Source organism: Polypterus senegalus, chromosome 1, assembly GCF_016835505.1.
Source record: "Polypterus senegalus isolate Bchr_013 chromosome 1, ASM1683550v1, whole genome shotgun sequence".
Taxonomy (NCBI): Eukaryota; Metazoa; Chordata; class Cladistia; order Polypteriformes; family Polypteridae; genus Polypterus; species Polypterus senegalus.
Genome location: NC_053154.1, coordinates 137,800,144 through 137,826,988, shown reverse-complemented (window position 1 = coordinate 137,826,988; position 26,845 = coordinate 137,800,144). Strand labels below are relative to the sequence as shown.

At 37.5% G+C, this 26,845-nt stretch overlaps 1 protein-coding gene across 6 annotated transcripts in view; it reads left to right on the top strand.

The window, feature by feature from the left end:
* Window positions 1–26,845, top strand: part of LOC120532652 (inactive N-acetylated-alpha-linked acidic dipeptidase-like protein 2) — a 2,009,486-nt gene that overhangs the window by 635,117 nt on the left and 1,347,524 nt on the right. For all 6 annotated transcript variants that reach the window (XM_039758865.1, XM_039758875.1, XM_039758892.1 and 3 more), the window contains one exon: window positions 18,399–18,459. The gene's annotated coding sequence lies outside the window, so the exon portion shown is untranslated. The remainder of the gene's footprint in view (window positions 1–18,398; window positions 18,460–26,845) is intronic.

Here is a 26,845-nt window from a genome sequence, read left to right as displayed (position 1 = left end):
TGCCATCCTGGAGAAGTTGGACTACCTGTGCAGCCTCTGTAGGGTCCAGGTATCGCCTCATGCTACCAGTAGAGACACTGACTGTAGCCAAATGTGAAACTAGTGAAGAAACAGTCAGAAAAGATGAGGAGGGAAAAATGTCAGTGGCCTCCACCTGTTAAACCATTCCTGTTTTGGGGTCATCTCATTGTTGCCCCTCTAGTGCATCTGTTGTTAATTTCATTAACACCACAGCAGCTGAAACTGATTAACAACCCCTCTGCTACTTAACTGACCAGATTAATATCCCATAAGTTTCATTGACTTTATGGTATACTCTGATTAAAAAGTGTTCCTTTAATTCTTTTGAGCAGTATATATTTATATATATATATGTGTGTATATATATTTATATATATATATATATATATATATATATATAACTTATTTCTAGTATGTGGCAATTTGAGTGTTTTGTTTGTGTTATTGTTCCCTCAGTGTCTTTTTGTGTTTGAGGCACAGTGGTGCAGTGGTTAGCACTTCTGCCTCACAACTCCAGTCACATAGCTGGCCACAATAATGCTACCCTAGGCCTCCAGGACACTTAAAAGACCACTGCCCTATTATATTCCGTTCAATACTAGTACAGTTCACAATCTCCATTGACGTCAATGCATTTCTCCATATTCAGCGAAGTTCCCAAATGTTTCTGCAAATTCACCAAACTCAAGGTGAAGTGAACTCCTCAGTATTTGTCATCATTAGTCATGACCTGTTCATGTTAATTAATTTGAAAAGCTACTCAATGTTTGTACTTTTATGTGTCCATATTAAATACTTTTTTGCATTTATAATTTTTATGTTAGCTGTAAACTTCCTACGGCACTCAGCTTGTCTTCAATGAAGAGTGCTGAACCAAAAAAAAAAAAAAATTTTAATTGAATTCAATTTTTCTATTGACACAGCTTGAACACTGTGTTACTAACATACGTGTAACCAGGCACACTTTATCCCAGTGCTCACAAAATGATATAGCTGAACAAATGAAAGGTGTCATTTAGCACACATCCTTGGGTTTGGACCAATCATTGCAGAGAAGTATCAGGAGACCTGAAAAGTACCAGGAGACTTGGAGAGTAGAGTAAAGGAATATGGCAGTTGACAAGAACTAATGGTAAGGAAGACAGCAGTGATATAGAAGGATGAAGGGGAGATAGGGGAGTACTGGAGCAATAAATCGGGATACCACGGTTACATTCAGTGTGTTTACATATGCATTAATAACCTGGTTATTAACAGAAAACTGGGTTTCTAAAATGCTTCGTAAACCCTTATAATGGTTAGAGAAACCAGATTGTTGGTCTTTAAGAAACATGGGTAACAGAGAGATTTCTCAGCGAATAACCCGGTTATGTTGCCATGTAAACCCTTAACCGGGTCACAATTTTGTATACTATGCATGTCCATTGCACTGTCTTTCCCTGTTTAACTTCGTACACGCTTTTAACAGCATTAGATAGAGACATCCTCAAAGATCAGTTTCCTGAGGCAAATGCCCATGCAATCTCATTATTCCTTATCCTGACTGAAATAGTCTGTCTCTGTATTTCACAATTCACTAAATTTACGTTGAGGAGTTGAATGTACAGTGCTAAGTTCAGCAGCACAATCTAAGGGCAGTAACTCTTTAAAGGTAACATAGTTTAATTACTTTTTAAATTAACAAGTAACCTAATGCGATGCTTATTTTATTGAAGTAAAAATACCCACGTTGTAATTATAGCAGAAACACTGAGTGTAAGTAAGAAGTTTCAGTTTAAATTTCATCCAGCTATTTACTATAGATATGTTGAAATTGCAACTTGCAATTGCAATTGGGTGATGCAGCAGCCAATGTTCATGTTTACTACACAACACATGAAGGACTAAATTTATTTAAAAAACCTAAGAAAATGATCGTCGACTTCATTCTTATTTTTGAATTCATGGTGGCCAATGGTGACGTATTCATTTTTGTGTGATGTAATGAAGTCAAACCATCCTGACAAAAGAGATTTCCAGAAGATTAATTGCGCTTGTAAACATGAATTTTTAAGAAACCAGGTCACTCACTTATCCCAGTTATGTGTGTGCATGTAAACGCACTGATTGTTTTCGTGGCATTCCAAAGACCTGGACTGTGTGATTGGTGGTCGGGTATGAGGCAGTTAAGGGCTGTTTGAGGGAGAAAAAATATAAGCTAAAATTCCCATGTGCATACCTGTGCTTATGTCCAAATTCCTTTGTATCACATTGCCAGTTATGTGGCCTGGTGCTCTGGTTATCTGTATCCAGACATGCAATTTCCAAACAAAGTTCACTTCAGTCCTGGAAACCCAAAAACTGTTGTTCAATACGTGGGTTGTATAGAGTGTTTATTAATTCAACATGCAGCTTATGGAAACAGATGTATTAGATCAAATTCATTGCTGAGCAGCTCAACTTTAATAGCTTTTCTCAGAGATCACTAGAATGGAAACAGCATCATCAGTTTTTATGGTTTTCTGTAATAAAATTCGTAACTCTAATCTATAAATACATAGGTTTTTCATTTGTAAACATTGGAGCTTAAAATGCTTTACGGTTACTTTGCAACTGAAATCCTTGATCCATCCTTTTGCTGAATATTTCAATTCATTTTTACACTGCAAATTAAAATTCAATGTGGAATTGCTTCATTCGAGTTGGGTGAGCACTTCAGAGTCCTCGTAAGCTAAATTACTTGTGATACAGGCCATGGCTACAGTAAATGCAGCAGTCTTTTTCATGGTATGAAGAACTTAAGGGTGTTTCTTTTACTTAATGCTAAATTGATAAAGCTATAGGTCATTCATCCTGTTGTTCCTAACATCACTCTATAAACTTTTCATATATGATCCAGTCAGAAACCGTACTTCATAAAATATGTATAGTTTATAGTTGGCTTTCTGTTGCTGATGAGTATATTGAATTTGACAGAGCACAAGAACATGTGCTGATTCATTTTCTGCCTTGTCGCTTGCAGGAGTATTAGAAAGGCTGATAGAAATCATAACTTTGAAAAGAGCAATAAAAAATTGATTTCTTGCACACGGCAGATCTTAAAAGCCTTTCTTGCAAGAAGGTTTAATTTTAACGTTTCTAAGGTAGACAGATGCCTGTCTATGTTTAAGATGGCAATTGTAGAGGAAAAGCCTTTTTCCAAACAATGAAATTTGTTTATGAAGTTTAATCACAAGAGTTACAACTTGGCATTTTTGAACATGAGAAGAAATGCATACAAGGTATTGAAATCAATGGTGCTTATAACACTTCAGGCTGAAGTTTATTTCAGCTTCAAGTTCAACATGGAAATATCAAGAAAGTACAATTTTCAATAGTGTTTTCCATTTAATATCTAATGTAACAAGAAGACAAATGTCAGAATAGTAAATTCACTTTTTAGCAATGTTCCCACAGATTAGGACATTACTCAGTGAAATTCAGCCATCCTAGGGAAAGACGTCTAACCAAAGTCAAGAAGAGAAAGAAGATTCAGCAGACTAAAGTACTCCTCTTGAGCAAACTACTACGTGAATGGAGATCTGTTGTGTCTTTAAATTTTTAGCTGTCATGTGAGGATGGGGGCTGCAAGTCTGTATTCACTGAAGCCATATTTCAAGCTGGGTCTCACTGGATTAAGTGGTGCTTAGGGTGGTGATTGCTTCGTTTCTTTCTTTCTGAGAAAAATAACATTCTCCAACCTGCTTAATCTAATTCAAGTTTGCAGGAAGCCAGAGTCTATCCTAGGAAAACAGAGCACAAAGCAGATACTAGCACCCGACAAGGTGTTAATCCATTGCAGAGGTGTATGAATAGCTCTGAGGATTTATTTTATGCCATGCAGAAAAGGTACAGTAAATGTTAGGACCTAGGACCATGCAGCAGAGACAGCTTGTTGTTAGTGTCCTGTCTCTATAGAAAAATTTTTTAAAATAAATTTAGATTTTATAAATGCATTTGTGGAAATTTAATAGGATGCCTCAACTGCAAAGGTAAATTATAACATCTGTACACTTAGAATGCAAATTCAGGATGTGCTAAAGAAGTAAAGTAATAAAAGAGGCCATTTATGCCTTTATGCCATTGTGAAGGCATTTTGGATTGCCTTTGTAGTTTGGTCAAGTTTAGAAATTCTAGAGAATGTTTTCATCATGTTTTAAATATGGCTTGTTCTTTTGATTTGAGCCTTGAACTTTTTTCCAGCACTGGGTTCGCTTCCCGGGTCCTCCCTGCGTGAAGTTTGCATGTTCTTCCCGTGTCTGCGTGGGTTTCCCCCGGGTGCTCCGGTTTCCTCCAACAGTCCAAAGACATGCAGGTTAGGTGTATTGGCAATCCTAAATTGTCCCTAGTGTGCTTGGTGTGTGCGTGTGTGTGTGTCCTGCGGTGGGCTTGTGCCCTGCCCGGGATTTGTTCCTGCCTTGAGCCCTATGCTGTCTGGGATTGGCTCTAGTGGACCCCCGTGACCCTGTGTTAGGATATAGCAGGTTGGGTAATGACTGACTGACTGACTTTTTTCCAGCAAAATATATTTTAATACTAATATATTTTTTTATTTCTTAGTTTTAAGTGGTCAACTTATTATCATGCAGTGCTGTTTTTGCTCATATCGTTCCCTAGTCACTTTTATTTTAATCTCATTTTCTAGAAATTGCAGACTTTTTGAAAGAAATGCTTGGAATGAGTTCTTCTTGTGAATGTCAATGAAAAATGAATACACATTTTATATTTGTTTGCTTAGCAGATCCTTTTATTCAAAGCAACTTACAAAAGAGGTCAACATGATTGAGTACATATTAGTCTGGGGACTTATTGGGAACTAGTGTTACCTGGCAAGGGGCCAGACGATCATTACAAATGAAGAGTTGAGAACAAGCTAGTTACACTTCCTTGCTTGCAAAACCTAACAGCTAATATCAGAAAAAAAATTACCAAACAAAAGAGTCTTCAAAAGCTTCTTAATTATGTTTAGGGAGTGAAAATTTCAAATTGAGGTGTTCAGCTCGTTCTGCCCGCTAGGAACTAGACAATGAAAGAGTCTGGATTGAGATTTGATGCCACGCAGAGGTGGCATCACCAGGCACCTTTCATCAACAGACCTGAGTGGTCAAGAAGTAGTATATGACCTCACAAGTGTCTCCGTATGTATAGCTGCTGACCTGTTGGCTACTCTGTAAGCAAGCATCAAGGATTTGAATTTAATACATGCTACAGGAAGCCAATGTAGTGATCTGAGAAGAGGAGTGACTTGTGCATGCCTAAGCTAGTTGGCCAGCCATCCTGCTGCCTTTTGAAACATCTGCAGTGCTTTGAGACATATACTAGTACTTCTTCTAGCAGAGGCCTGCAATAGTCCAGAAGTGACAAGACCAAAGCCTGGTTCAAGACTTGTGCTGTATACTCTGCAAGATACGGTCTCGTCTTGCAGATGGTGTATAATGTGAATCTGCAAGACAGAGAGACTGTAGCAACATGGTCCCTGAAGGACAGCTGGTTATCACCACCCCAAGGTTGCAAATGGACTTGGTGGATATTAATGCTAATGAGCCGAACTGAACACAGATTGGGTGCTGAATTAATGAATGAGCTGGAATAACAAGAATGTGTAACTTGAGATTGTATTCCTTCTTAGCAGTTGCAATATTATGGAAACATGCTGAAATTATACCTAACTGTTCGAGCTGCATATAATTGTAAACGTATAGATAAGAGAAACCATTAGACTGGATGATAGGACATTTCGGTTGTGCTATTCGCTGATGACAGTGCTTACACAGATTTACAACTACTAAAAAGCAACAAGTGTATAAGCATGGTCGAAATTCAAGGTCCTGTACTATCATTGTTTTGCTTTAACTGATTGCTACATTTAATACTGCTGGTCATGGCATTCTTGTTCTTGAGTCGCTGGTAGTACACTGGAGTGGTTTAGTTCTTTCCTTACTGGACAGAAAGAATATACATAAGAAACACAAATCTAAGACCTGCCCTGTTTTCTGGAGTTTACTGGGATTGATGAGTAAAAGTTGACTTTTTCTCGTTAGGCTAATGATATGTAGGTTTATCTTCAAACATCTTCTAATGTCCCTGTTCATTTAAATCAACCTTCTCAATGTTTGGGTGGTATCTGGAACCAGAAAAGTAATAACTACCTGCAGTTAAATAGCATCAAATCAGAAGCTATTGTATTGGGTCCCACTTCTCCCCCACAAAAGAAAAAAGAACTCTGTAAAACCTCATTTTATCATTTAACAAACACAGCAAAATCGCATTTATCTATGCATGATGGCAAAAAGTGGTTCTGATGTGTTGAATACTGTAGTATGGAGTTACTCCTTTCATGTTTTTATGGAGGTATTTTTTAAGGCTTAAGAGTTTCCACCTGGCTGTATTTGAAATTGTTAAGTGTTAAGCACTCACGTCTGACAGAAGCATGTTTAAAACTTACTGCTGATTTGAAGCAAAGCATTACTAAGCCTTTTTCTGTTTTGCTTCTTCCATTTGAGTTGTATTTGAAAAGGTGTTTTCTACTTAAAAAGTTGGCAAATGCTGTTACACAACATAAGAAAAAGCTGAGGTGTTTAATTTTTTTTTTCTATGTATTTAATATTTTGTTCTTGGTTTGTCAGCTGTAGGCGTTTGTGCAGATGGCATCTGTCAGTTCCACTTTTGGTCCCACAGTAAACAGTAAGGCTAGCAAAAGAAGTTAGTTTAGAGTGCTCTCTCTCTCTCTCTTTCTCCCCCCTTTTCTCTCCCTCTCTCTTTTTGTCGCCTTTTCTCTTTCCCAGTGGGATGCCAATTTTCTTGTCACAAATGAGAAGTGCCCCTTGTGACTCACTGGTATAATGGAAATTTGGCATATTAGGCTGTACTTTGAAATTGCAATTCAGGCAGCAGTTCTAAAGCACAACCTGTAGCAATAATCTAGCAGACTGTCCCCAATCAAATAGTCATCATACATGCAGCATCTTATGAAACTATTTTGACTCTTTTCATAATGCTCCCTCTTGTTGCATATTTTACATGTAATATTTTTTTCTGGGGGCTAGATGTTCCTAGTCAGAGTTTAGGTAAGTTACTGTACATTACGTTTTCCTAAAAAGGAAAATCTGAAGTAAATAGTAAAATTTTCATATTGTCAACATTTTGCTTGAAGCAATGCTACACTTGATAATATTTATCCAGCATTCTGTCTTTAAATGCAGCACACAATTGCTGTAGGAACTGCATCTGTTCTCCTCGCGATATATGTTTTTTTGTCCTAATACTTGACTTTTGCCTCTTTTGCCTCAGAGAAATCCATAATATGTCAACAGAGGTGCTAAATTTAGTGTGTGTGTGTATGTCTGAGTGGACCTTGTGGTGGAAACTATTGTTGAATTCTGCTTTATGCTCAGTGCAGCCAGGGGAAACCCCAGCTCCTTACAGCTCTGACTTGGATTAAGCAGATGAGAATATTATATCATGATATTATTGTGTCCAGGCAACATCTCCAACCTTTTTGGACTTTTGGGTTTTCTTCATTTTTAGTCATTCTGGTGTGTTTTCAGACTATAGCATGTTAGTGTACACTCACCTAAAGGATTATTAGGAACACCATACTAATACGGTGTTTGACCCCCTTTCGCCTTCAGAACTGCCTTAATTCTACGTGGCATTGATTCAACAAGGTGCTGAAAGCATTCTTTAGAAATGTTGGCCCATATTGATAGGAAAGCATCTTGCAGTTGATGGAGATTTGTGGGATGCACATCCAGGGCACGAAGCTCCCGTTCCACTACATCCCAATGATGCTCTATTGGGTAGAGATCTGGTGACTGTGGGGGCCATTTTAGTACAGTGAACTCATTGTCATGTTCAAGAAACCAATTTGAAATGATTCGAGCTTTGTGACATGGTGCATTATCCTGCTGGAAGTAGCCATCAGAGGATGGGTACATGGTGGTCATGAAGGGATGGACATGGTCAGAAACAATGCTCAGGTAGCCCGTGGCATTTAAACGATGCCCAATTGGCACTAAGGGGCCTAAAGTGTGCCAAGAAAATATCCCCCACACCATTACACCACCACCACCAGCCTGCACAGTTGTAACAAGGCATGATGGATCCATTTCTCATTCTGTTTACGCCAAATTCTGACTCTACCATTTCAACAGAAATCGAGACTTATCAGACCAGGCAACATTTTTCCAGTCTTTAATTGTCCAATTTTGCTGAGCTCGTGCAAATTGTAGCCTCTTTTTCCTATTTGTAGTGGAGATGAGTGGTACCCGATGGGGTCTTCTGCTGTTGTAGCCCATCCGCCTCAAGGTTGTGCGTGTTGTGGCTTCACAAATGCTTTGCTGCATACCTTGGTTGTAACGATTGGTTATTTCAGTCAAAGTTGCTCTTCTATCAGCTTGAATCAGTCGGCCCATTCTCCTCTGACCTCTAGCATCAACAAGGTATTTTCGCCCACAGGACTGCCGCATACTGGATGTTTTTCCCTTTTTTACACCATTCTTTGTAAACCCTAGAAATGGTTGTGCGTGAAAATCCCAGTAACTGAGCAGATTGTGAAATACTCAGACCGGCCCGTCTGGCACCAACAACCATGCCACGCTCAAAATTGCTTAAATCACCTTTCTTTCTTATTCTGACATTCAGTTTGGAGTTCAGGAGATTGTCTTGACCAGGACCTCACCCCTAAATGCATTGAAGCAACTGCCATGTGATTGGTTGATTAGATAATTGCATTAATGAGAAATTGAACAGGTGTTCCTAATAATCCTTTAGGTGAGTGTATATATATTTTATTTAACTATCTATCTATTTATTTAGAGAGCGTCTGTAAAAAGCCAAATTTCCCTCTGGAGACAAATTAAGTTCAATCTGAAGTTTTGATCCTGTGCTGTTATATAGTCCTAGGGGGTTTGCCCCCTGATTGGTTCACTCGCCAACCCCCCAGACTGTGCTGTGCACCAGCCACTTCGCGTGTCTGCTGCTCGCGTTGTGAAGAGAGGGGCTGAATGCACCCCGGTGATACAATGGGAAGCAAATACAGTTTTTTTTTTTTTTACCTCCTCTTCGCTCGATCAGCTGCTGCTGCTGTCGTGCAGTGTGATCTGCATCTCACGTGGTGCTTCAAACATTTAAAAACCTGTATAGCAGCTGTCCTACTTTTTCTCTTTTATTTCCGGCTCCGGGCATGGTTAAATCTCTTGGCACAAATTCTCATCTTGCGGGATATGAGTTCTTCATATTTTTTAGTTTATAATTTAAAAATGGAATAAGAATCTGAAAATCTAACAACATAACATTAAAGTTCGATAAATTCTGAAAAGAATGATACCAAACATATATATATGTAGGTTTTAAAATAAGCCCGATTTAAAGCGTAACAAAAAAGTGACATAAAAACGTCACATAAAATCATTGCACTTTTAGGCTTAGGATTTTATATAGAGAGAGTAGATTTGCCTAAACTTTTTACTGATAGTTTTCTTTCAAATCTGTGTGGTGTCTCAATCCCCACTGACAAGAGGCAACTTCATCATATAATTCTTCCACCAACACCCTTAACAGTGCAGTTCTCTGCCACAGCACAAAGCCACGCATTTTAGGTTAACTTGAAATGAATTGAGCGTATTGCATCATGGGTGGGTGGATAGATAGTTAAAAAAATTTTGAAAAGCATAAATAAAAAGTAGCAGTACTTTGTTGTTTATCCATGTCTGCTGCTTCTGATATCTTAACCCATACAGAATGTTTTTAAATTTTGTTTTACTTTTTGCTATTATTATTACTTTTGGGAGAACTCATTTCATTGACAGCAGTGGCACACATTTCTCAACAGCTTCATTTTGAAATGTTTTGCTTTTCAGACCTTGCCCAATAGATTTAACAAAAAATTGGATCCAGAATTTACCTTTTAAAAGAGTGTAATTTTATTGCAGTGAGGTTTACCAAAAAAGGAAACTCCCAATTTTCTGCCACTTGTTCTCCCATGCTTCTTGCTTTAGACTTTCCAACTCCTTTTTTTTTGTTTTTCAAACAAGTAGTATGAATCCTCATTCTGGAAACTGAAAGACACCTAAAACCTGCATGCATATGTAACGTAAATTCCTTTTATGACTATGATTTAGAAATTGTGTTTTGCCTTTGTAAACAATTTGATTTACATTCGTAACCACATTCACTTTCAAGAATGAGGCTCCATTATAAGGTGTTAGGGATCACAATCCTGCTCCACCATCAATGAGTACAGTACAGGAAGCAAGCCTGGACTGGACATCAGCTTGTCACATGGCACACTCATGGACGCACACACACTCACTCACATTAGATAAATTTTGAGTCAGCTGTTAATACATCCCATTTCTTTGGACTGTATTAAGAAACCATAGCTACGGGAACACACCTATGTACACATGCAAAGATCCATCAAGTTAAATAAATAACTACACTCCTGAAAAATAATGGTTCTTTAATGGCAGTATATGGTTCTTTACAATATTCTGTGGTCCCTGATAACTCCATTACTTCACCTAGCACCATTTAATTCTGGGACAGGTATTTTTGCATATGAGGTTGATTCTTTGTGCTTTGAAAAACTTTCTAATATGAAGAAAAAAAAATCTGTAATGTATGGTGGGCTGCAGTGCACTAACAAATTAAGAAAACCTGCATTAGTGAATGTTGCTGGACAGATGCAGTAACACCCTTTGGTATTTAACAGATCAATTACCATCTATTTGTATTTGTTCATGTTAAGGAACCTGTTACAGATATAAATAAAAAAAATGTTCTTTCTGGAACCTTTATGAAGATGGGACTGTTGGGAACCAAAATGATTTCTCTATAGCATTGCTCTGAGGAATCACTCTGACACCTTTATTTTAAAGAGTGTAGTATAAATTAAACCCAGATTTCTAGAGGTATGAGGCAACAATACTTATTGTTGTGACATCATGCTATTCAAAAAGTCATTTATGTGTCTACCACATGTGGAGTTTCACAAAATTAAGATTTTGTAAGTCTGTCCCCACATAACATCAAAACTGACACCTGTAGGATATCCTACATTACAGCGTTGGTTAATATAATTTTGTGTATAGCTAGAGGTATTCTGGCCTTTTATAAAAGTAGTAGACTGAAGCTTAGTGACAGAAGGCAAAACGGAACTTGCCACTGAAATTCACAATATCGTTGGTACAGCAGAAGCAAACATTTTGAATGTGTACCGCAATGTTGGCAATACTTCAATAAAGCCTAGTTACTGGCTTTGTAAATGCTAAGAAACAGGCACGAAAAAGAAAGGCAGTAGGAATTAAAGATATCTTTCTGAGCCAGTTTCATACACATTAAAGACCAGTCTATGTCATAGTAGGCAGAACCAGGAACATTTAGAATTACCTCATTGAGCTTAATTTCCTGCACAAAATGTGATTTCAGTGACAAGAATGATGTGAGGATCAGTGTTCATCTTCCAAATTACTGTAGTAACATTCATTTCCCATTACAGTTCAAATGCCTCTGGTTTCCACCCAGCTTTTCTTTTCCTCCAATTATGAATAACATAAGAAATGTTTTAATAAGAATAGGTCTTTCAGGCCAGAACAGCTCAGCAATCCCATCTCACTTAAAAATATCATCAAGTTAAAATATGAAAGCCCCAAAAGTACTGCTGTTTACTGTACTGCAGGATAACTTATTTTATGTACAGTATCTGTGTATCTCTGGGTGAATAAATGCCTTAAAAATTATGGGAAAATTTACATTTAACTAACATCTTTTAAATTAATGCCTTCTTTAGTTGGATGATGAGCCACACCTTAGTGAGGTCGTCTGGATTCGTCTAGAAAGCATTAGGGAAAGATGCCTTATTTGACAAGTGTGCTGTAGACCCCCAATGCAGACAGTAATACCAATGTATGTCTTTGTAATAATGTTAATAAGGCAAGTTTACAGGGGTATATTACAGTCATGGGGACTTTAACTACTTGAATATAGAAAATAGCGAAGCATAAGAACAGGAAGTTTTATACATAATGAATGACCATTTTTTAACATAGTATGTTAAAATACCAACACAGACAAACAAGACAAACAAATTGTGATTGCATTCACTACTCTTTTGGCACACAGACTTATTCTCATAAACTGGAAGAACCCAAACTCTCCTCTTTTAAGTCAGTGGGAAACCGATGTGTTATATTATTTGAAGTTGGAAAAAATCAAATACTCAGTTAGAGGATCCATACAGACTTTTTTCAAAACTTGGCAGGATCTAATCAGTAATATTTTAAAATAAGTTCATAAAGCACAGGGAATTTATTAATTTAGGTATCTTTACAACCTTAAATTTAGCATTTAATTTGGCTTGCTCTCTCTTTCAGGGGTGGGGATCGATCTGTTCTTAACTTAATTTTTCACTTTGTAAAAACTTGATTGCTTTGTATGGATTGTAATAAAATTAATAAAAAAAATAAAAAAAAATACCAACACAGGAGAAGGCCTGTCTAAATTTAGCATTTATAATATTCAGGATAGAATTGAGGGCGAAGAGGTGATGAAACACTTGTGTGAAGCGACCATGATATGTTACAATTGTCATTATTTAGGCAGAGCGTGGATGCAAAGACGAAAACTGTTAAGTTTAACTTTAGTAAGACATATTTTGAGCAGATGCAGCAAAGTCTGAAAGAGATAAACTGGGTATGTTTTTTATTGTAGAAACAGTCGAGGAGCAGAGGAACAGAAACGTTTTACATGTAATGCAGATACATCTCAAAATTTGGAACTAGTAGGAAATTTAAATAAAATCTGCAGTGAGTAGGTAAGGAGATAAAAAAGAAGCTGTAAAAGAAAAAAAAGAGCCGACTGATAACTTCAATGTGAATCTTAAGGTGTATGAGAACATGAGGCCAACCATTAAGAAGGACATTTGGAAGGCTGAAAGTTGGTCAGAAATGAGTATCTCAGATATGGTTAAAGATGAACCAAAGAGATTCTTTCATTGTTTTAGTAGTAAAAGAACAGTCAAGGAGGATGTGTAGTCTATCAGGAATACTAAAGGGGAATTAAAAATATAGATTGTAAAACAGCAAATGCTGTAAACTTGCATTTTTCTGAAGTCTTCACGTATGAGGAAGCAAATAACCTTCCAGCTGTAAAAGTGACTGCTAAAGGGACACTAAGGGATTTGAGAATTATAGAGGGAGAAGTACTGTTTAGATTAAATAGGCTGAATTCAAACAAATCACCAGGACCAGATAATATTTATCCGCGTGTTCTTCAGAAAGTTAATGAGTAAATATAATCCCTTGACCCATATTTTTAGGAAAGCACTGCACTCCGGGGACATTCTGAAGAGGTGGAAAATGGCAAATATTCCATTATGTAAAAAAGGGTGATTGTGCATATCCAAGTAATTCTATGCCAGAAAGCTTAACTTGTATTACAGGTAAATTAGTGGAAGAAATAATTAAGGAAAAAATTGAGCAATGCATGGCAAGAACAGTCAGCAGGGGTTTACACGACGGGGTGGGGTCGTGTTTTCATAAAATGAAGAAATTCTATGAGGAAGCAACAAAAATATATGTTCAAAGTAGAGAATATATTATTTATCTTGTCTTGACTGTCAGAAAGCATTTAATAAGCAAAAAGAAGACTTAAGAAAAGAAGATTAAGATGAGTTATGATTGAAGGGAATGAGAATAGTGGATCGAGACTGTTGTATTAAATCAAGCTCAACAAGAACAAGAGCATGGTGTTGGAAACTTTTTAAGGGTAAATATCTCACAAAAATTACTTCACACAGTGAACCATAGACATGTGGAATAAGTTACCAAGTAGTGTGGTGGATAGTAGGACTTTAGGGACCTTCTAAACTAGACTTGATGCAATTTTGGTGGAATTAAGTGGATAAGACTGGTAAGCTTTGTTGGCCTATTCTCAGTAAAATTATTCTAATCCATTTGTGCCCAAGCGATGGAAAAACTTGCTTTAAATCAAGTGTTAAGTGTTAGTCCTAAATCCTCATACTCAGTTTTACTTGTACAAAGTACAAAACATAGTGAATTTCTTACTTGCATGTGTTAATCAATATAAATCAAATCACTGGTCTCCCGTCAGTTTGCATCAGTAAACCCCTCCATCACTATGCTCCTGTTTGCTCACTAAGGTCCACCAATTCGGGCTCCAAACTAACCTGTGTTCTGTGAGTGACAGGTCCTTCAGCTCTATAGTGTCCAGACTTTGGAACGACCACAAAATTGAATGAGATCAGCTGACTCAATTTGTTTAAAAAAAAAACAAAAAAAACTTTAAACTCATTTGTTCAGGAAAACATTTAACTTACCCTGAAAGTCTAACCCTGCTTTCAGTGCACTTTCTATGTCCAGATGTTCATGGTGATTTATATTTGTATCACAAATTGTATTATTTGTTTTGGGTTTTCTTGTAGTATTTAGCGTATTTTATATTTTTATTCTGATGTATTGTCTCTTATTCTAATTCAAAGTTTTATGTTTCCCATATTTACCCTTATTTAGTGTTTTTGGGTATATTATTTGTATTCAATGTTGTATATGCCATGTTGTTCATTTGGTTTTGTTTCAACTTCTGTAAAGACATTTTAGCATGGAAAAAGTGCTATATAAATAATATGTATAATAATAATAATTATTGTTGTTGTTTTTATTATTATAACATAGAAGACACTATCTTTATTTAGTACTGTACTAGGGGGTTTTGCCCCCTGCTCGCTTCGCTCACTAACCCCCGTGTTTGGTTTTCCAGATACATACTTGTAAGATTTTGTTTTCTTTGAATTGTTGCTATTTCATTAGTTTCACTTTTATTTCAGAACTTCTGTAAAAACAATATTTGGAATCTTTCATGTCCCAATATGCTGAATCTTTTAAATGAGGTCTGTGAGACTTGTGTTTAATGACTTTGTACCATAATTTAGGATAGGTTTCTCTGTTTGGAATTTCAGCCCAGACAAAACGATCTACATCATCAGCAGTTAATTATTTTTTTTTGCAAAATAACCAATAAATGCATGTGAGTTATACCCCGTTTTTGAAATTCTCTGACTTAAACTAATTTCCTTTTGCTTGCGTCAATGCGATCTGTGCTATCTTTTTTTTGATACTGTAGCGACTGACGTAATAAAGTGTCACAAAAGTTCTACTTCAACAATCGTCGACTGCATATCCTCAAACAAAACTTTCTAGCACCCTCTCCAACCCCTCCTCCCAGGGGTCTCGCCTCCCCCTTACCACATCAATCAGCACCCAGCTATCAGTCTTCCGTGCTGTACTCTGCCCTCCCTCGATCAGACCTCACAGTCACTTAAAACAAAAAAGGCTTCAGCTTGGCTGGGACGCTACAATACTTTCGACTGTTACTGCTTTCACATTCTGTACCTTTCTCTGCATATGTATAGCGCGTTGGGTCTCTTTTCTCCGCGCTGTGTGTGCCATGTGACTTTACATGACTAAATGTTTTGCTGGCTGTCCTTGCTCTTATTTGATAAGAAGGGTGTGTCTTGCAAGAATCTTATGTTCCAAGTCCCCGCGAAACTGTCCTGGGACAATCTCTTGGCACCAAGTCTCATGTTTACGGCCCCTGCGAGACGCTCCGTGGCCAGTCTTTTTTCGTCTTGCGGGTCTTTAAAATGTCTTTCGAGAACTTCCGAGACGATCACGTATCGTTGCCTTGCTTTTCCGTTCCAGGATTTTTTTTTTATATATAGAGAGAAATATTTGTTATTAACTTTAGGTCTGGCCCTAACTCAATCTTAAAAGAATATCCAAGGCAGCTCAGAGCCTTCCATTTTTTTAGAAGGACAACACAGTCATAGTCCCTCCTCTGTGCTTTAGACACTTTGTTCACCCTTCAAAATCTTGAGAAAATATTTCAGACTTCATTCCAAGGTTCCGCTTACTTTGTCTTGCTCTGGTGCTCTTGGAGAGTATGCTTTTGATGCACATTCCTTATCTGGAAAGGCAAATCATATTCTGAGAACCCCTGTCTTTTAACACTGGTATAACAAGGGCATCTACTTTTGTGTATTGCTATCTCACTCAAGTTCAACTTAATGCTTCTACATGCAACATGATAATAATGTAAAAAAAAAAAAACTTAAAAGTGACTTTTCAACAAGGGGCTTTGTTAAATAAAGTTTAAATTGGAGGAAACCCTAGCAGCATCGTTACAATCACTACAGCACATAGAGTTTTTCAAGTAAAAATAAAACATGAAATTGAAGATAAAAGTAATATTATGTGACAGAAAACATTTTTAATAGAGTATTTCATTGTTTAACAGCATTTTCATGTTTTGCAAAAACACTTTGGACTGGACACACATTACAAAACTGACTCTTAGTGATAGTGTACAATAGTTAGTCTGCGCATTTCTTCTTGGAGCTTTGTAGGACAGTCAGCAACAATACAGTGCAGCCAAGAGAAACTTAGCATGACTTTACAAGGCAGAACAGATTACAGAAGGCTTAAAGTAAAACCAACAATTTAGGTGTCATGGATCTGGCAAGTCTAGCTTTACTGACATGGAGCAGAATTCCTAACTCTTCACTTATTGATTCCAGATCTCAGGAGTAACTGAGCTTCCAGATTTTGCATTCTGTACATGGAAGTACTGTTACACAGTGCATGAAGATCATCCAGAGGAACAATAACCATCAGATTATGAGGCAGAGAATTGGCATAGATCTACTTTAACATGCCAGCTTAATTATATAAAAATACATATACATTATTGTATAATGCATAAAGGATGGTAAGGCAAAACTGCTAGCTGCAAATGTAAGCAAATGCAAAATGGAACTTATTATGTTTACATGAGAGGATGTTTGGACTATAACATTTACCGTATGGCATGTTTATCATCATGCAGAATAAATTAAACATTCTCTTTTAACTGTGCTATAATAAAGAAGCAGAAAAGCAGATGGAAAAAAATGTCTTTGTCTTTATGTTTCCATTTCTGTTCAGTGCACCAAAAGGCAAATATCCCTTATTTCTTTTTTGTTTCTTATACAATTTTCTATCTTCTTCTTGGTGGGTTCAAGAAGTAATTTTATTCTAAATGCTATATTGTGCCCTGGGTACAGAGCAGTTAACACTGCTGCTTCACAGATCCACTGTCCTGAGTGTTAGTCCTGCATAGAGTTACTGTCGATGTAGAGTTTGCATGTTTTCCCCATGCCTGCAGGAGTTTTTCTCCTGGTATTCCTGTGTTACTCCCAACTCCTAAGTATGGCTAACTGGTAATTCTAAATTGACCCTGCATGGTCACCATGCCTTGCTCTCAATGTTTCTGAGATGCAGTAGGCTCAGGACTGCTGCAAACATGAATGGGGTTCAGTGGGGTTGAGAATGTTACAACATGTTAAGAGAATATGTTATGCATGTGTTACATGCTATGTAATAAAAAACACTCTTATTTGCTACACAAGAATAAACCATTATTATTTATTTGTCATGAAAGTATACTAAACCTAAATTGTACTCATTTACAAGAGAATCTGTGACTGCTGATATTGGAGCAGTTGAGCCATTGTGCGCAAGATAAATGTGTAGTGCTATGTGTGGAAAATGTTTTAAAGAAGCAGCTGTTTATGTAGAATTGTGCAAAAGCAATAGATTGTGGAGTTTTTGAGTGAAAAATGGATCGGCATTACCTATATTAAGCTGTGGGAAATATGTACATTTCTATAAACTCGTTTGAATAGATTTTTTTAATTGCATAAAACTGAAAGGAGTAACAAAGGAGATGTGATCTTGTATGGAATGCCAACTACAGTACTGAATGGAGTGGCCGCCTTTGGCTAGAATTGTTTGAGCTTGCCATCTTGTTAAATTTTGTAGCATTCTAGAAGTATACTAAAACGTAATCTCTTCTACATCCTCCTTAAACACAACACTCTGAATACAGAAAAAGGCTTCAACTTTGGAACATTTTGCTTTGGAGATCTCCTAAGCACATGCCACTTCATGTGTCACCCTGCAGGGCACACCTGTTTCTCCAATTTAATTAATTTTAATTAAACAGTAAATCAATCTCTAGTGTAATTAACTGAATACTGTCACTGAGATACACTACAACAAGCCTCCATGCTGACTAAGCAGTAATTTTGTTGCCGTGCACAAGCCGAGTATGCTGATTGATGTTCACTTAGCCTTGGTGTGACTGTACCACATTTGTTTTAAAACAGAACGCAGAGGGTGTTTTTAATGTGAAGCGTAAATTATTCAGTCGACAATTCTCTTGAATGTCATTTTTGTCCTTAACATGCCGTAGTAAGCCAATTTACTGTGGTTTTATTTATATCTTTATTTATTTTTAAACAGGCACTATGGCAAGTTAAAGGATTTCCCATTTGTTGGACTTGGTAACTAACAAGCATTGCTGGTAAGTTTCACATTGTTTTTTTCATCTTTAATTTGATATAAAACGTGCATGCTGAATGTGCACAATATTGTGGTTAACCTGGACTGATGGAGTGGTACTGAAAAACATTTCAACAAACAAGTGAAGGTCTTGGTTTAGAGTGTGGAGCACCAGGCTGACACCGCCGCCTCAACCCGACACAGACAAGCGTGGGACAAAAGTTCAAGGCACATATATTTTCTTTTTTTGTTTTTACCTCGTGGGAAACACCTTCCCAGTTTCCCACAAACACAACACAGTCCAAAGCACAAGCACAGACAGTTCTCTTCTTTCCTTTCTCTTCTCCTCCGCTCCTCCAGTCAGGCTTCGTCTTCCTCCTCCCGACTCTGGTTCTTTGAGTAGTGGGTGCTTGCTGCTTTTGTACTGCACCTAGAAGTGCTCAAGGTGCTTGATGGCCTATTTTCTGGCAACACTTCCGGGTGTGGCAGAAGAACTGCTCAAAATGGCTCGGTAGATTCTGTTGCAGCACCCTCAGGCGTCACCCGTGGATCCCAACAGTGCTGTATGAAACTCTAACTCCCATGAAGTCCTATGGGAGTCCTAAGCACCGCTGCAACCCAGGGAGGCTGCTATCTAGCATCCCGGGGAGGTAACACTCTGGCCACGCTTGCTCTCCCGGTCCCTCCAGCGTAGAGGGGTCCTGGTTGGGCAAGGGCCCTGGCCGCACACTACAAGAGGTAAAAGTGAAAGAATAGTCAGTAAACATGTTAGGGTCAGATATACATTTAGGCAAACAGTCGTTCATCAAAACCAAAACACTAACTAAAAAGATAAAGTTAAAAATCAATATGGGACTCCTAAACCAAATAAGCTTCATAAATTATAGTTTTGTTTTTGAAATATGAGTCAAAATACAAATTTTGTTTTAATGTGTTAACACTGTTCAAGCTACCATCTTATACTGCATATTATAGCTACTATGCTATCATGGATCACTTGATATGTGCAGTACATGCCTAGAAATCACACAGTTGCACATACCAAATGATGGTCAGATGATAATAAATAATGATAAAACCTTTTCAAAAACAAAGCCTAAAAAAAAATTCCGTTCAAAAAACAAAGCCAAATAAATTAACTGTGGTTCATTTATGCACCTATGAGCACAGAACCCATTTCCTGAGTTTCAGTTGAATAGTGTTAAACTGCTGCCACAAACAGCACGTACTGTACTTCTTGCAGCAGTTTCCAGGGCAGTCTTTATGAAGTGATGCAGGGTTCCTGTTGTGATTATGGCATGATTATTGAATTTTTCTTGTATTTTACCATTTATTTTATTACCTATTTTTTCCAAATGTTACCTGATTATATCATTATGATGGTGACATCTTCACATCACCATTTTGTCTTTTGATTTCATAAGTGCTGACATCTTGTTTAAGGTTTCCAGGACCATTGCCAAATGTGTGACAAAAATTTTGCATTGTCATGATATCATGTCCATTTCTCTATGAAGGATGGTGATTCCTACAATTCAGTATCAAAGCTTTTGGAGAAATGCTAAAAAAAAAACTTACTGCATCTTTCTTGTCATTTTTTTAATGGTTAGTGTAATTTTTCTTGATTTTGACTTTTGATTTAGCAGTTTGCTAGTATTTTCTGCTTAGGTTACAATTCCCTGCTTGTCCTATATTACAAGCCTGGGGCCTCATGTATAACACCGTGCGTAGAACTCGCACTATAACATGACATAAGCACAAAAGCCGAAATGTGCTTACGCACAGAAAAATCCAGATGCAGGAATCTGTGCGTACTCCAACTTCCACGCTCTTCCGCTACCTAAATCCCAATCAGCGTGAAAACTAACGCTCGTGCACGCGATTCATGTAACGCCACCCAGAATTACACCTCTTTGAATATGCAAATCAATATAAATCGCCCTTAAGCTCAGCATTCTGTGAAAAGACAATGGGAAAAGCACGGGGGAAAATATAAGAATTTCAGCAAATACCAAGTGGAGGCAAAGGAAAAACATACTATTTGTTCAAATAAACCGTGGTATAATCAACAAAAGGAAGTTGATCGAGTGACATAGCGTGTTGGAGAAACTTGAAAGCTCACGTTCACAAAATCGCACAGTGCCGGAAATAAAAAAGAAGTCACATATCAAAGTCGCCGTGAAAAGGCGAGTTGTAGCCCACTGTCTGAGTGTCATATGAAAGCTTATTAGGGTACAGAGAAAAAAGGCACACGGTGGGGAAAAAGCACGAAATGTCAACTTCAATCTCGACATTTCCACTTTAATCACGTAGTTTATTTTGTCATTAAAGTAGAACATCATAAACTTCATCTTAAAATCATTTAATTAACCAGTTTCTCAAATCACATCGTAATTAAAGTAGCACGTTAAATGCTTTGTTTTGTATTTGATCTTCTATCTGCCTATGTGTGTGAATCACTACTTGCTTCTTAAACTAGCTCTCTTCCTCCAACTGGACACAGAATCCATTACATTCGTGATATTACAGCTCTCTGAATAACTAAAATACTGAGATATAATTTTTATGATGATAGGAGTTAAAGCACGTTATTAAACATGTGTTTCACTTCGATGAAATAATTTATTGCAGCAGTACTCAGGGGCGGCTCTAGGCTTGTGGTGGCACTGGGCAGAGGAAGAATCGGTGGCTCCTTAGCCCGCCAATGTCAGTAAGGTAGCTTATGCACGGTGGATGGCCACGTCCGTTGCAGACACTGCATAGCCGCCTCGTGCTCATGACACAAGCATTTAACTTTTGCCGAAATTTATCGCTGCGTTTTTAGCTGTGTTGTTATTTTCTCTTTCTGTTTTATATTCAGTATATATTGGCGTAGCCGCCACTGCAGTCCTTGCTTTTCTTTCCCCAAGTAACCAATCGCCACACAATCAGCTCTGTAATAGAAGTTAAGCCATCTGTAAGCTTAGCGCCGATTCTTCAAAACGTTTAAGGAACATTGAAATATCTTCGTAGTACATGTTTAATTATTCTATCCTTCACGACACTCCCAGTGAAGAATATAGATTATTTAAATGAAGTTAGTTTTATCTGTATAATTTAATAAACATATTTTGCTGTATTTCACCTTAAAAATGATATCGTCATCATATGTAAATACGCGCTTTATAAAGTGGCTCAGGTTGTGCGATATTATAACTATAGTGCAAGTTTACAGTTGGGGTGATTGTACTTATAAGTACAAACAGTTCTACAAGGAGCAATTGATTGAGTGCATTTAAAGTTCTTGGGATGAAACTGTTTCTGAACCGCGAGGTCTGTACAGGAAAGGCTTTAAAATGTTTTGCAGTGGCTGAGACAGCGTGTTCTAGAAGCTGTATACCAATAATTCTCTTTCCGATCAGCTGCTGCTGTGATTCACACTCAGATACAGTGATATAAATACTCCGAGTGGTGCAGTGAGAGTACTATGGAAAAAGATGATCCGCTGTGGCAACTCCTAACGGGAGGAGCTGAAAGAAGAAGAAGGAGAAGTGAGAGTAACAACGCTAAAGCAGTTATGGTATTTGGAATACTATGGCTGTTCCCTGGACAATTATATTGTTACAAGTTAATTACAATCAGATGCGTCACATTAATAAACAATATGCCGTTAGTTTCAGTGTATTTATAAAGCCACGTCAGGAAAATAAGGTGTAACCACACAGGAACAGTAGCACTGCTGTGACGCTGGGTGCCACCAGTCTGCAAAACCGAGCGGAGAACTTGCGTACGACAAGGTATGAGGTACCATGGAAAAGTGCGTGGCTTTACGCCAAGTGTAGGTTTTATACATCGCGATTTGAACGTGGAAAATTTCTTACGCAACATTTCTGTGTGTATTTATACATGAGGCCCCTGGTCATTTTCCACTCAATAAAAAATGGTGAGCACTCTAATACAGTGTCTCACAAAACTTTGAATTTCTCTAGTTTTCCAGACCATATGTTGAATAATTTGCTTTGTCGGAGAAGGTGTTTTTAAGGCATGTGCCTGCTTTAATTTTCATATTTTTTGGAATCAAAATCTGTTTTACTACAGTGTTTTCTAAGTGGAACAACCAAAAAGAATGATTTCATTAATAAAAACACAGAAATCTTTAATGAGAACAGGCCATTCAACACAAGGTGAAATTAAGGCCAGAATCATCTAAACCTTCTCGATTGCATTTCTGCACTAGCTGGGGTTGATAAATGATGAGTCTACTATGATTCCAATCCTTTTCAAACAATGAGACCTGCTGTGGGCTAATTATATCTATTTTTTACTTCCTTCTTAAAAAAGTTAGATTTATTTGCATTAAACAAGTTTTTATGTGTAGTATATATGTATGTACATCTATTGTCACCTGCTGCTGCTGCTGCTACATACAAACCTAAATCTGAATTTTGTTCAGGTCCATTTGTAATCACTGTTGAGTATCTGCCATTTTGCAAGTTTAATATCATCTACAAACCTTAGCAATTTGTTACATTTTTATCAGGCGCATTTCTATAAATTAAAAATAGTATTAGCCTAACCATACAACAGTCCTTTATATGTGTTGTTCAATGCTTGTTATTTTCAACAATTGACTCCATTCATTTTCCTTCTGCACACACCAACCTAAGTTATTTCAAGTGAATCGATTTGTTACTTTCCAACCGTTAGTCTGAGTTCAATGATTTTTGGAGAATTACATAGTAAAGGTTTCTATAGATAATTACTGGCTTCCTTGAACACTGTTGGCTAAATGTACTCAAATCTTGCTTTTTTAATTGTACATTTGTAATTGTAGAAGTTCCTTTATCTCTGTTATATTCATTCATATTCCATGTAGCTACTCTTTTTTGATGTTTTTACAGGTGAAAGCTTTTTTTTTGTTTGTGTTTTTTCCTGTTTCAAATACATTAAACCTCATCCATTTCTACTAAAAGACTGAAAAATGTCTTGAATTTGGCTAATTTATGTAAGCAGTACTATTTCGTGCTGTAACCATTTTAACCATTGCTCTCATAGTGTCACTTCTTTAGTTACGTGCAGATATGCCACTACTGAGAGTATGAAGACAATTATTAAAAAAATTCCAAAGAAACATATTACAAAAAATGTACAGATTACAAACAATGACACACCCTTGTTTATGGTTTTGTTTAGACATGCTTCATTTGAATCATGACACAGGGTTGCTCTGTGCCTGATTAACCTGCTAAAATGACACAAAGAACACAGATAAAGATTTGAGGTATCACCTTGGTAACCCCATATAATTTGACAGTTTGAGAAGAATAAATTTGCAATTAGTTGCAGTGATGTCTTTACAGACACAAGTCCAAATAGAACAGAAACGGGTAACTGGTTTGCTGGTTTATCAAGGAACATAGTAGGAAATGGTGGGTCCAGGATGACGGACACCTGAGATGACATCAGTGATGGTAGGGTCGTCTGTCTTCCGATCTGCAGAGGAAGAAAGAGAGAAAGGATCAGATTACAGTGGTAACACCTGGCATGACAGGTAATTACACTTACTAGAGCCCGTAAGCTGTCTCCCATGTACACATGCGTGACATACAGTAATGTGAAGACTAATCTCAAATAGAAGATTGCACTCAACAATGGGTTCTAAGTACTTTTTCAAGGAGCAGCAGAACTAGATCAGTACAATGTTTAAATATTCTGAAACTAGACTATGCTCTGATCTTGGGTTTCTCCTTGGTTTGCTCAGTTAGTCGTCTGAGTGCCAGTTCATGGCTGCATGCCAGAAATGAATGTCTTGCACTCTCTCAATTAATGACATGTTGATTCATATTCGTCACGATTTATTGGGACAGAACACAAGGAAATAGTACGTCCTTGTGTAAACGTATTAAAAAATAATTGCAGTCATTAAGCTACATTGGATTGGATGCCTTTATTATAAATAATAATTATTCACTTTAAGTATATGTTCTCCCCGTGTCTGTGTGGGTTTCCTCCGGGTGCTCTGGTTTCCTCCCACAGTCCAAAGACATGCTGGTTAGGTGCTCTGGTGATCTTAAATTGTGTGTCGTGCAGTGAGCTGGCGCCCTGCCTGGGATTTGTTCCTGTCTTGCATCCTGTGTTGGCTGGGATTGGCTCCAGCAGACCCCCATGACCCTGTGTTAGGATATAGCAGGTTGGATAATGACTGACTGACTGACCTTAAGTATAAGATAAAGGCCATAAATCCATTTAAAAAAGTGATGACGACAAGAGGTACATGTTAGTAGAAACATATCTGAGGTATAATTGTTTCTCAGGAACTCATTGGCGGTTCCACTGTCAGGGTGACCTGGGTGCACACCTTGGAGGCCTGGTTAACAAGGGCCTTGGCATATCTCTCTATTAGAAAAAAAAATCCAGGTATGAAACAGTTGGGCGACAAGACATGATCTTTACGTTAAGATCACGGAAGACACTTAAAAGACCCGAAAGACTAAAGATATTGGCCACGGAGCGTCTCGCAAGGATGTAGAACATGAGATTCTTGCAAGACACGCCCTACTCACAACCAAATAAGAGTACGGGCAGCAACACACTAAGTCGTGTTTTGGCTTTGAGCACACACAGATTCAGGGCTCTCAGTGCATATAAAGACAATACGTTATAAATGAAACGTAGACGACTAAGAGAAGAAGAAAGCAGCGTGGAGAAAAAAGACTCAAAAGTGTTGGAGAGAAAAAAAAGAAAATGAATAATCTAGGTGCAAATTCAGAAAATAAGGAAAATAATTATCAGCCATGAATTGAAAAAAAAGCACGTCCAATTGGGACGTTGGTGCTATACACATGCAGAGCAGGTTAGAGATTATGAAAGCAGTGGAATTCGAAAGGCTCAAAAAAAAAAACATTGGTGCAATACACACGTGGAGAAAGTTAAAGAATATGAAAGCAGGAAAATTAGAAAGTATAAAAAAAGAAAGTAAAGATCGCAGAAGCGCAAACAAATGGACATTATTACTCGAAAAAGGGAAAATAATCACCACAGACCAGGTGTCATTGAAAACAAAAGCAGGATAAAGTGAGGTGAGAAATAAAAGGCAGAGTAGAAAACAAAGTAAAACGTCATAAAGAGGTTAAAAAACAAGGGGGCCAAACACATGCAGAGCAGGTTAGAGATAATGAAAACTGGAGTTTACCTCACATGCATTTATTGGTTACTTTGCAAAAAAAATTGTTAACTGCTGATGATGTAGATCATTTTGTCTGTGCTGAAATTCCAAACAGAGAAACCTATCCTGAATTATGGTATGAAGTCATTAAACACAAATCTCACTGACCTCATTAAAAAGATTCAGCAAATATTCCAAATATTGTTTTTACAGAAGTTCTGAAATGAAAGTGAAACTTATTAAATAGCAATAATTCAAAGAAAAACAAAATCTTAAAAGTGTGTATCCGAAAAAGAAGGGGGGTTGGCAAGCGAAGCGAGCAGGGGGCAAAGCCCCCTAGTGTGAGAAAAAAATAATGAAAACAATTAATGCTTCAGCAGTACCTCGTGCTCTTCCATGCAACACATTTGCATGGTAACTTGTACATTATATTGCCGTCTGTATTGCTTAAATCTCTGAGGGGGTCCACACACTCACTTGTTTTATTTTTATATGTGATGCTAATAGAGTGTAAATATACTGCTCAAAAACTTAAAGGAACAATTTTTAATCAGAATATAGCATCAAGTCAATGAAACTTCTGGCATAGTTTTCTGGTCAGTTAAGTAGCAGAGGGGGTTGTCAATCAGTTTCAGCTGCTTTAGTGTTAATGAAATTAACAGCAGGTGCACTATAGGAGTAACAACAAGATGACCCCCAAAACAGCAATGGTTTAACAGGTGGAGGCCACTGATATTTTTCCCTCCTCATCTTTTCTGACAATTTTGTCTCTAGTTTTGCATTTGGCTATGGTCAGTGTCACTACTGGTAGCATGAGGCCAAATCATATTATGGGATATCATCTACTGTTAAATTCTGCTCCATACTTGTACATTTTTCATTTTTTATACTGTATTGAGGATTTGCTTTGTTCTGTTCTGTGTAATGTATTGTATTGACTCCCTTCTTTTTGACACCCACTGCACGCCCAACCTACCTGGAAAGGGGTCTCTTTTTGAACTGCCTTTTCCAAGGTTTCTTCCATTTTTTCCCTACAAGAGTTTTTTTTTGGGAGTTTTTCCTTGTCTCCTTAGAGAATCAAGGCTGGGGGGCTATCAAGAGGCAGGGACTGTTAAAGCCCATTGCGGCACTTCTTGTGTGATTTTGGGCTATACAAAAATAATTTGTATTGTATTGTATACAATACCTGAACCCACAAGAGGTTGCACAAGTAGTCAAACTTCTTCAGGATGGCACATCAATATATTCAATGCCAGAAGGTTTG